Source organism: Panicum virgatum, chromosome 5N, assembly GCF_016808335.1.
Source record: "Panicum virgatum strain AP13 chromosome 5N, P.virgatum_v5, whole genome shotgun sequence".
Taxonomy (NCBI): domain Eukaryota; kingdom Viridiplantae; phylum Streptophyta; class Magnoliopsida; order Poales; family Poaceae; genus Panicum; species Panicum virgatum.
In genome coordinates, this window is record NC_053149.1 from 14,084,731 (window position 1) to 14,096,354 (window position 11,624).

The window sequence follows — 11,624 nt, forward strand, 5'->3', positions numbered from 1 at the left end:
TGTGTAGGGATGGCAGTGAGTGTAAAATTTCTTAGTGTGTTGATACAGTTGATATGACTCCATTATTTGCCATGGCTCATTTCATAGTGTGCCAAGATAGACCGTTCTTGGATCGAGCTAGCTCGTTAGTTATGCATCCATCATGGCCATGATCTTGACTCACATATCACGAAGACACAAAGTGGGGACAAAGATCCCTGTTGCCCCCACATAGGTTAAGCCTTTAAACATTAAAAAACAAAATTTATTTTTGTTTCATAGACCTGCCAAGACAGACCACACCTTACAATCAGCGATTGATGGAGGGGACGTCATATATACATGTATCTACGATTTGTAAGGCCACGTCATGAACTTTTGCGTTAACAGAAAGAAAACAGGTAGTCACCTAGATTTGAGCTCCGATGGGCTAGGTACTTATTGATGGCAACTAGTACCAATTTCGCAGGGTTCTGGTATTATGATCAATTAGGAAATTATGCTCGTGCGTAGCTATGAACAGATCAGCTGGTATAAGTATCGAATACATATAATTATCCATTTATTAATCTAATCTACATAATCGAGTCGTGGACGGATGGCTAGTCCGAGTCGCATATGAGATGGATTAAGGCCCACCTTTCAATAACACAAGATGGACCAAACCAAAAAAATTTAGGTGAATCAAACCAAAAATTTAAATAGAAAACTTAATCACTTTAGAAATGAGTATAGATATGTTTGTTCCATAGTCGCGGTCATTAGATGATGTATACCAGAACAAGAAAGACGATGACTACTACATTGTACCAGTAAAATACTAGAGCTTATCTTTTTCTTGCAAAGTAATCTTAAGTTCTCATTCGAAACATGTGGTAGATCATGGAAAGGTTATAGCCAAAATTAAAGAAGATAAACCTTGACCGAAGAAGAGATGAGAAGCATGCAGTTATCAAGCAAAATTGTAACTCTGTAACCAACTTAGATAAGTCCTCCCATATGATTGACGCCATCTCAAAAGTCGAGTGGTTGCCCAGATTTTTTTTTTTGAAGGTTTGGTTGCCCAGATTTCGTGGCCCATGCTGATTTGTTGACTTCAGGGAGCAGGTGAAAAAGGCCGTACAGCCATATGGAAGCCGACGCAAGAGTTTGTTACGATAGGCACGTCCCATGTGTAGTTGGTACACAGTACTGCTTATTATAGAGAATCCTTGGAGATTAGAGATGATGATAAGGTTAGTTTATGTGTATGTGTGCTCTCGTGGCTCAATGTGTTTTGAGTTGGTTTTGTCCTTGGTTTAACAAATTGGTTAATTGGAGTAGGAGGGAGGTAAGAAGAGCGCTGTAACCGAATTGAAACCTAGTGAGTGAGAGGTGTACACATATATAGTAAATATTAGTAAATATTTGTTCATCCATAGCACCATGCATAAACGTAAGTAGTCACTCAGCTAACTGAATAAGTATTTATGATTTTGTTTCTAAAAAGAACATTTTGGAACAGCTAATATATCGAAAGAGCTGTTCATAACTTATAACACTTTCTGTTTCAATCCTTCTCTATGTACGCCCTTGTTTTACATTATGGTTCGCTCCATCTGTCTTTTTAAGTAAAAGCTTCCTCGTCTAATACATTCTTTTGCATCTTTTCTTGTACATTTATTATCACATTGCATATATAGCATGCTTGTAACCACAGTTTCTGATGTTAATCGCGTGCTTAAGAGATTGCGTAAAGTGATGTTGATTTTCCAGAAGCCTAAGAAAAACACATATCTGGACCCTACCTTAAGCAACAATATGTCACACTTCAGAGAATAGCATCTGTCAACCAATGCCACCTTAGCAATAAGTCAAACAAAACACACATGGATAATTTGAAATTAAGCCATTCCTTGGAAGCCAAGGGTACTGTCTCAGTAGTCAACATTTTCAACGATCAACTATGCACATGCAGCTAACATCATGAGCATAACAATGCGTTTTTAGATAAAGATGTACTTTTTTTAGGGGTGAGATAAATATGTACTCACTATAGATTTATTCAAAATAATGCAAAAGTCCTCAATGTATCTTCTAATCATATAACTACTGTACATCAAGAAAACAAAATGGTAAGCTTTGACCAACTAAATGGTGATATTTTTTTGATGAAACAGGAGAGGCGAGACCTGCTGGTTATATATTAAAAAAAGAGTCTTACAACATAAAAGAGAAAAAAAACAAAGAAATAAAGAAAGAATCACATCAGAGAGTCTAGCCATATGTCTATTGCTGATGGATGACGTCTCTTCTTTGACCCATGGATAACCATGGCAAATTCATTAATATAGTAAAATTAGCTAATATAACACATTATGAACCTAATTAACTCAAGTGTTTTGGACCACATAGTTAAAGTAATTTAAAAGGTATTTGCCTTCGGGTGCCTTCTTCTTTTAATCAATGCTTGCTTGCAAATCACAAGCGTATCCATGCGAAGGACACACAAAATCAGGCCACCACATCCGGGTTGGTAGAAGGAACATCATATCAGAATAATAGTATATACATAAAACAACTCTCCGATCAGTTAGTAATTAATTGTTTCTCTTTAGAGTTGGATCGTCTACGCGTAAGTGTTCCCTTAAATTATTCATGTTCCGCACTGACTTACTGAGAAATCACAGACAATATTTTCAGCTGATGCATTAAAAAGTAATGTGTGGCGACCTACTAAAACATCTGCTCTTTCTTTCTTCCACGGAAATGTAGGTAATAAAGCACAAGTCAAATGGGCAGGTACTCTTGAGTCTTGTCCGTGTCACACTCTGTCTCCTCCAGAGTTTAGCCTTAGGGATGCTATGTTTATGGTCTCTTTTGACTTTTGAGGCGTGTGACATTGTATTGGTACATATAGTTTTGCTAGGGCTATATAAATTTACTTGAACATCATATGCAAGAAACCAAGAACTTGCTATGTATTTTTTTTATTTGTCAAGCGTTCATGATAAACTTTTGAACCGGCCGGCCACTGACGGTGACAAGCACGCGGTGCTGAAGGAACTGGCCACTGATACGTGCTGCACAGAAGAACCAAGAGCTCCTCTCGACCAGTACCAGTTTGGGCCATGTTTGGTTTTTGTAGCTTGCGCTACAGTAGCAAATTTTTGATCAATAATTAGAGGTATTAAATGAAAATAGTTTGCAAAACTAACTCCACAACTTCTGCAATCGAATGAGGCATTTGACCACACGATTAGAGGATAGTTACTGTAGTATTACTATAGCCAATCATAGATTAATTACTGTCATTAAATTCATCGTACAAAGTTACACTCATCTGTAAAAAGATTTTATAAATAGACTCATTTAGTACTGCATATATGCAAGATTTTTTTTAAGCACAAGTAGCACAACAAAAACAAACAGGAAGCTTTCGAACAACTTCAAGTCCTTCGAGGAACCTCCTCGTGACACGAATGTCCGTAGGCCATGCGAGAGAGCACCAAACAAGCGAATCATCACGCAACATGTGCCCAAAGTTGGTACGTACGTACATCACATAACTTTTTGACTTGGTCAAAGTCAAACATTTTCATCTTTGATCAATAATATCTTAAAAAATAATTATTTATATAAAAAATATTACATACTGTGATAGTTGGTTTATTATGAGTAAATTGATATTATTTTTATATTGTCAATCTTTATATTTTTCCTTCTATCTACGGTCAAAGTTTAAAAGATTTGACTCAGAAAAAAACTAAAAATAGCTTATCCTACAACTAATTATTATGGGATGGAGTATACTACAACTAATTAGTTTATCCTAAATATTTTGTGTTTAATAATGGAGGTAGTATTATGTCGTAATCCTTAATTGGTGTTGTCGTTACCATAATAAATAAGCTCAACCCGCAACGACACTTGTGTCTAACAAAAGAAGAAGCTGGACTAGTTACCAAGCGAGAAACCATGCTTTTCGCCGAGGCTAGCTAGCTTCTCTGAACTGTTTGCTTGCTTGCTTGGGTTTCACATCGCTTGCACAGTAGCAGCAGTGTCAAGCTAGGTGAAATGTGGGTAGATGAATGTGAAACGTGTCCACCCGTGAGCTGCTGTGAAGTGAACCAGCCAGTACGTGCATGCCATGCCAGTGACCCAATGGTTTGCCACTTTGCCTTGCGCCTGCGCCGTACCAGGAGGAGAATGATCGGTCTGAATCTCGGTTGTTGTCCGTGAAAGTTTCGGCTAAAACTGAAGCATCAGCAGTCACACACCTGCAGCCGGGTTGAATTTACTGTGGCAGTTTGGACAACAGTGTGTGGAGTCACTCGCTTTCACTTAGTCTATAAGCATCGCTCCCAACAACCCAGCTGCCTATGAACTTTAATTATTTTTCGATCAATAGAAATATTCAAATAAGTTAGACACTATTAAACATGTTATAAATTATTGCAGGTGTAAAAATATCAAGTTAACAATATTTAATATTTTTCAGCATCGATGTAAACAATACAGAGCTAATAATATACGGTATTTTGCAATTTTTTCCAAGTCATATTTAATTTACTACACAGTTAATAAAACTACAACTTATTATGAACTTTATTCAATCTTTTGCTTAGATGATATGGCAATGCTCGTGCCTTCTTCTTTCTTATAAAAAATAGGCTTGCTAGCACCCGGAAATCCGATAGGAATTTTCCCATTAAACGCTCCGTTGCGACATCGAAATAAGATATCTGCAGTGCAACATTGAAATACAAAAAAAGTCGTTTAACTCTCGGATACAAAAATTCCCACCGCAAAATGAACATCATGTTTCATGCAACATTCACCGTGAAATATGCCAAAATAATACCATTGAAGATCAATTATTGAAACATATATTAGAGCGTCCGATTTTTCTTCTCCATCCGGACGTCTATGTCTTAGCATTTCGGTATAAAAAAAGTAACCCACATCTGCCTCGCTCTCTTGCATCCCAACCCACACCGTCGCGTCGCCTCGCTCCAAACCACCTTCCATTCGTCGCACACACTAGTGCATGACGCGCGCTATCGCGCGCGATCCTGCCAAATTTGTATCAATTTTTTGAAATAAAGGTGTTAGATTGGGTGTATTAATTTATGAACGCGGAAATCGTTTGTTGGTAACATGGTGGATGCATAATTCGTAAGTGACAGAACATGATTACATTTTGACAATCAGGCGCGCTCATGCAGGTGATGTTTCATAAAGAGCTTGTATAAGTTCTTTTTTCTTTTTTCTTTTTTAAAAATACAGTGGAGATGTTGTACGGGTTTAAAATTAAATTATTTTGAAATAATTGGATTGCATAGAAATGCCACTTAAAAATCTTATTAATAAATAAGAAAGTTTCTTTGAACCAAGATTTGAATGACCAACATAACCCTCCAAAAACAAAATACTCAGATTATATTATAGTGCCGTAACAGGAGATATTATTGAAATTTAAGTATTCCAATAATCCACACCAAATTATCATTGGAGATGGCAAGGCAATCCAGTGAACCAGCATATTTCCTTGGAGAAGCCATTCCATATTTCCTTGCACATGTTGGACAACCTCACATACAGGGTACATCGCCAGCATCACCGAATTAATGGCGTAGGTGACGGAGTTGCTGACGGGTGCCCTTGCTTCCCATGCCGGCCTTGTAAACGACCGTGTAGCACAAGAGCAAGAGCTCGCCGCGATGGAGAATAGTAGGATGGACAGTCAGCTGCATCTACAAAATTACCTCCTGCACATGGTTGGAGATGCATGAGCAGTGGGGGCCTATTTGCAAATTAATGAATAATGAAGAAGAATTTTGAAATTTCACTTGAACTCTACTAATCATTGATTTCACCAGCCAGGTAACATCAGAGCAATTGATTGCTCGTCATCAACAACCCAAGCTGGAGGTTGATAAGACAAGCTTCTCACTGCTTGCGTTGTGATGAGATATATAAGTTAAATTTCCATATCTATGTCAATACATATCAAGTTGGTTATTTCAAAGCCATCATTTGTCCATTGTCCGCCATACTTAGCACCTCGATTATGTAGTGACTATAGATAAAGGGCACAAAACTGAATTTGTGAACAGGGAGCATAGTCTAACTCATAGTTTTGCCACCAGACAACACCATTTCTTCTGGTGAACCAATTTGGAAACCGGAATAAGTTTACATTCCCTAACCATTGATCAAAATTTTTCATAGGTATAGGACTTGTCACTGGGAACTGAAATGACGTCAAGTCATGTGGTTATACGTTCTGAACTCGTAACAGACAATACAATTATTTTATACTGATCAAGCTCGATAAATAATTGAAATTTCATAAATGCAAGCACCTTGGATTGGGAACAACAAAATTTGAGATTCTAGCATTCATGAGGTGTAGCATTTAGCACAACAAAAGACATGGGATACTAAAACCGAAGTTATTATTGATTGAAATTTGTTTCAGTTTCACCTCTCAGGACAAACATGAATGGCTTATGTTGCACATTGCAAATCAGGGTCAAGGTGGCTCACCATGGCAGGATGAAGTAGTGGTAGTTAAACACAAAACACAAAGAAGTAGGGCTGAGGTGCAAGAAAAAAAGTAAATTTGTCTGGCAGAATCGACTAATACCTCTTCGGACCTCCTGTTCTTAGCTCGCTGCAGAGCCACCATGAGCCTGAATGACCATGAGGATGGCTGGGATAGCAAACCCATTATTGCAGGCCGAGGACTGAGGTACAATAGTCATATTTATATCAGTATCGAGTACTTTGATTGCTTATGAAGCATTAAAAAAATCATTATTGCGGGCTACTGGTATGGACTGAAAATTTTCATGAATATAGGAGCCACTACTGACGAATATAGGATCCACTACTGGTAGTAACCATACAAATTTAATTGTAATTAGGAAGCTAGTAGTACCAACAAAGTAAAATAAGTGGCTCGTGGCTCACCTCGACCAACTCCACAATGGTATATGTGATGGATGTTGGCAGGTAATGCTAGGTGCAGTTCCCCTGGGTGACAACCTGCAGAGGAAGGAACTAAAGATGGTATTAAAATTTATCAATAATGGTAATAACCAGCTCATTAAGGTGAATTCATTTGTGTGCAATGCCAGATGTCTACCAGTCAACCCCAATTTGATCTGCACACTTGGTAAATGACCCTCATGGCACATTCATCATAACATAATAATTTCCTGTGACTCAGAGACTTCTCAAATCATCACTAAGAGAACTCTACATTGGTTCTTCGTGTATGGCCAGAAGAAAAGTGTTGACATACTTTCCATGTAATAACCTTTAGCAACCACCTGACTCGATCACAGAATGGCATACCTGCCCAAACAATCGATCTCTACCATTGCCTGACGTTAGAATATAGTATCCAGCACAAAAATTTAGAGTCATGCGCGATGGAAAACAACCACCCTGACTATTCAAAAAAAAAACAAGGGAGCATTATATGTTACTTTTGGCAATCTCGAATTCACAACTCTTTGTGTTCTAGTTTCAGTTTTTTTTATGGAACACAGTTTCAGATAGAAAAGAGGAATATATTCTCATGAGAAAAATTACAAAATAGCAACAATAAAAAAGGAAAGATCTGACTGACCTCTTGTTCCCAAGCAATGTAGACAGTCATGAAAATTTCTTATCCACGATCAAGAAAGATATGGAAACAAGAAAGTCATTTCCAAATGATGTATAAGTGTGATCTGGCCCTGCAAAAGTGTCCTAATCCTTTCAGTTTCTACATCTTCCTATTATTCAATTGTTTGATTTAGTCAATAAAACCTAAATTTAACAAATCTATTTGTCCATATAGAAATCAAACCAGCATTTCATCACATTGGTATTCAGAATTTAAGATCTGAAGGAGTAAAAGTGAAAGCACTTTTTTCCAAGCAATTTCACTGAATGGAGGCCTAGGAGATGTCTCAGCTGAAGGATAGGGCCGGGATGCAAACTGATGAAGTTTCTGAACGAGGACTGCAAACCTGGCAGCAGACAGATGAAAAACCGTATGAACTGCACACCGGGGACGGGCGAACAAGATCAGCACCACATCGATCCAACACTGCATACCAAAAGGAGCATCGATAGAAGCCGGATCCAACATAGGGATAAGCTAAACCTGGCTTGAAAAGAGGCGCAGGGGAAGAAGTAAAGTAGATATAGAGATCAAGAAAAAGAAGCGGCCACTGTGGAAAAAAAATTGAGGACGAAGTAGAGCAAGGGCCAACCTGATTATGACTGACGAAGACGAACAGACTATTGGCACAGCAATGTATCCCTTGTGCGGTTCACCTGTGCGGTTGTGAGGGTGAGGGGGAGAGAAATAAGGTCAGTAGCAGGTCTCCAAGAAATGCATTGGTGGTAGGAGAGAGAGCCGCAGGCAGGCAGCGGGCAGCCGGAAGCCTCCGCTGCCAGGAGCCGGCCGTCGCTGCAGCTGCTCTCGAGCTCGAGTAGCACCGCCGGCGGAGGGAGCCTGGGAGGGGGTGGACGGAGGCTGCACGGCGGCGCAAGGCCGAGGAGAGCAGGGGAGGAGGGCGCGGCCGGAAGAGGGCCGGAGCCGGCGTGCGGCATGGCTGGCGGGGCGGTTCTTGGGAGGGAGGCGCCGATGAGGGAGGGCCAGCGAGGCTGCTGCCAAGCCACGCCGAGAGAGAGCAGGGGCCGCGGCCGCCGCGCGTGCCCGGCCCTGCTCGCCACGGCTGGCGCGAGCGCCGGGAGCAGGGCTGTTGCTGCCCCGCGCACGAGAGAGAGAGAGAGAGAGAGAGAGAGAGAGAGGAGGAGATGGAGACGAGCCTGGCCGGATGCCGCCGCCACGCACCTATTTTGCCGCCGGTGTCGGGGAGGCCATCGCGGACGCCGTAGCCGCGCAGCGATCCGCGGACCCCGTGCCGCTCGGAGCAGGGGAGGGATGGCGCGGAGGGCGCAGGGGAGGCCACCGCACCTCCTCATCACCCGCCGACCCGGCACGGAGGGAGTAGGGGATGCCGGAGGCCGCGCGGTGGAGGCTCCGCCCCGCTGCAGCCGCCGCAGCTGCCCTGCCGCGGGATCTGGCCGGCGAGCTCATGCAGCGTCCCCGACGCGGAGAGGAAGGGAGGGGCGGCGCCGGGAGGAGGGAGCTCCGGGGAGGCAAGGGCCGGAGAGGGAGGAGCAGTGGAGGCACCGCCGCTGCCGCCACTCAGCCCCGCCGGAGAGAGAGAGAGAGAGGAGAGTGGGCCGGCGCCTTCTGCCCGCCGAGCCGTCGGGAGACGCGGCCGAGCTTCGCCGGACGATTAAAATCCAACGGCGACTAATTTCTGGACGACGTGGACAGCCTCCCTGTGCGCCGTGGGAACCAACTTTCATATCTAGAAATGCCTCCCTCCGGCTATATATAGCGCCCAGAGCCCGCCCGTCTCATTTATCTAGCCATCCAGCAGCTAGCTCTCTTCTCTACTTGCATCGGGAGTTCAGTAGCACGCACTGTGCAGGAAAGAAACTAGGAGGGTGTCACTTGGTTCACTACTCGATCAGCTCCCATGGCGGCCGCTTCCATGCGTGGCAGCTGCCTCGTCCTGCTGTGTCTCGTGTCCCCCGTCGTCCTCCTCGCCGGCGCCGCCCGCGGCCACCCGTGGGGCGGCGGCCTGTTCCCGCAGTTCTACGACCGCTCGTGCCCCAGGGCGAAGGAGATCGTGAGGTCCGTCGTGGCGCAGGCCGTCGCCAGGGAGACCAGGATGGCGGCGTCCCTGGTCAGGCTGCATTTCCATGACTGCTTCGTCCAGGTTGCCACTGCTTAATTCCTAGCTAGATCTCTGCTACATACTTTAAGCACTACAGCAAATCAGCAGTGCTTCGTACCTCAAAGTTTAATTATGAGTTGTGTGTTTAGTACAAAACGAAACTGCACATGATCCATACAAAACATATTTCAAACAAACTTACGATGAGGCACTAAAAATTCAATGAGTTGTGCCTATTGACTAACTGCATAAACATCTACATATAGCTTAAAGTGCAGTCTACAACATCAATTTTTTTCTATATATGTGCTTAGGTATTGCCGTATTGGAAAAGTTATGGAAGAATCTTTAGTTTCTAGGATAACTTTTCTTTTACCGTACCAGTGAAAAGATATCCTACCTACATTTTCCAAGAGGAAAACACTACTTTATGTCTACCATGGTTGATCAATTCTTTATTTCTTTTTTTTCCCTGAAAAAATATGACTACTTAATTCTACAGCAAAGTATAATTGACAGTCTCCAAATTTATGCAATTTTAGCATTTCATCCAAGGCATGTCTCTAACGAGTCTACAACAACAACAACGTATTCTCATGTGCCTAACTAATCTTGTGTGTGTGCAGGGATGCGACGCCTCTTTGCTGCTGGACAACAGCAGCAGCATCGTCAGCGAGAAAGGGTCCAACCCCAACAGCAACTCCGCCAGATGATTCGAGGTCATCGACGAGATCAAGGTCGCCCTCGAGACCGCCTGCCCCGGCACCGTCTCCTGCGCCGACATCCTCGCCCTCGCCGCCCGCGACTCCACCGTCCTCGTCGGCGGGCCGTACTGGGACGTGCCGCTGGGGCGGCGGGACTCGCTGGGCGCCAGCATCCAGGGCTCCAACAACGACATCCCGGCGCCCAACAACACGCTCCCCACCATCGTCACCAAGTTCAGGCGCCAGGGCCTCGACGTCGCCGACGTTGTCGCGCTCTCCGGCGCCCACACCATCGGCCTGTCCCGCTGCACCAGCTTCCGGCAGAGGCTGTACAACCAGTCGGGCAACGGCATGGCGGACGCCACCCTGGACGCCTCCTACGCGGCGCACCTGAGGCAGGGCTGCCCCCGCTCCGGCGGCGACGACAACCTCTTCCCGCTGGACTTCGTCAGCCCCGCCAGGTTCGACAACTTCTACTTCAAGAACCTCCTCGTCGGCAAGGGCCTCCTCAGCTCCGACGAGGTGCTGCTAACCCGGAGCCCCGAGACGGCGGCGCTCGTCAAGGCCTACGCCGACGACGTCAGCCTCTTCTTCCAGCACTTCGCGCAGTCGATGGTGAAGATGGGCAACATCTCGCCGCTGACCGGGGCGCAGGGCGAGATCAGGAAGAACTGCAGGAGGTTCAACGGCAACCACTACTGAGGCTGCTGATGCTTGACCCTATTATTTGTGTTGAGTGCCGGATTTGTATGTGATGGTGGTGGCATTTCAAGTGTTTTTTTCTTAAATAAACAAGAACGGCTTAGGGCCAGATTACCCTGTCAACCGATGTAACTGTGGAACTCAAGTGCTTTTCGTTCTAAGTGTAAAAAAAAGGTCACATGCATGAAAGTTGAGAGAAATGGAAGCTTGCTCCTTTCTGTTTTCCCGGTTATAACAAGGAATTCCCAATGGATGAATTTTGACTCCATGCACAAAAACTTACTGCACACCCTGTTTCTTCTGGACATGATAAAGTTGACTGTCCCTCGTGAAGAACTAAATAAAAGCACGCTAGCTCTATCTAGGCCATCATGCTCATCCAGCACTCTTCAACCGATGCAGGGAAAAGATGGTACTCCAGATCTGTTGTACTTGCAAAGTGCCTACCTTTTGAAAAATAATTGTAGCCATAAAAAAAGTGATAGGTTAAGTTGAAGGCAAT

The 11,624-nt window shown here is 43.8% G+C and overlaps 1 long non-coding RNA gene and 1 pseudogene across 5 annotated transcripts; one reads left to right on the top strand and one right to left on the bottom strand.

The window, feature by feature from the left end:
• Positions 1-5,426: 5,426 nt before the first annotated feature.
• LOC120675970 lies at positions 5,427-8,597 on the bottom strand. Of its 5 annotated transcripts, XR_005675556.1 has the most exons (5): positions 7,601-8,597; positions 7,112-7,416; positions 6,937-7,011; positions 6,611-6,710; positions 5,427-5,729 (listed from the first exon to the last, which is right to left on the bottom strand). It is a non-coding gene; the product is annotated as an uncharacterized LOC120675970 (long non-coding RNA). The 5 variants fall into 5 exon arrangements; XR_005675555.1 differs by having other exon boundaries at positions 6,611-6,676; positions 6,937-7,416; XR_005675553.1 differs by having other exon boundaries at positions 6,937-7,416.
• Positions 8,598-9,385: 788 nt separating this feature from the next.
• On the top strand, positions 9,386-11,354 carry LOC120675969 (annotated as a pseudogene).
• Positions 11,355-11,624: the final 270 nt, after the last annotated feature.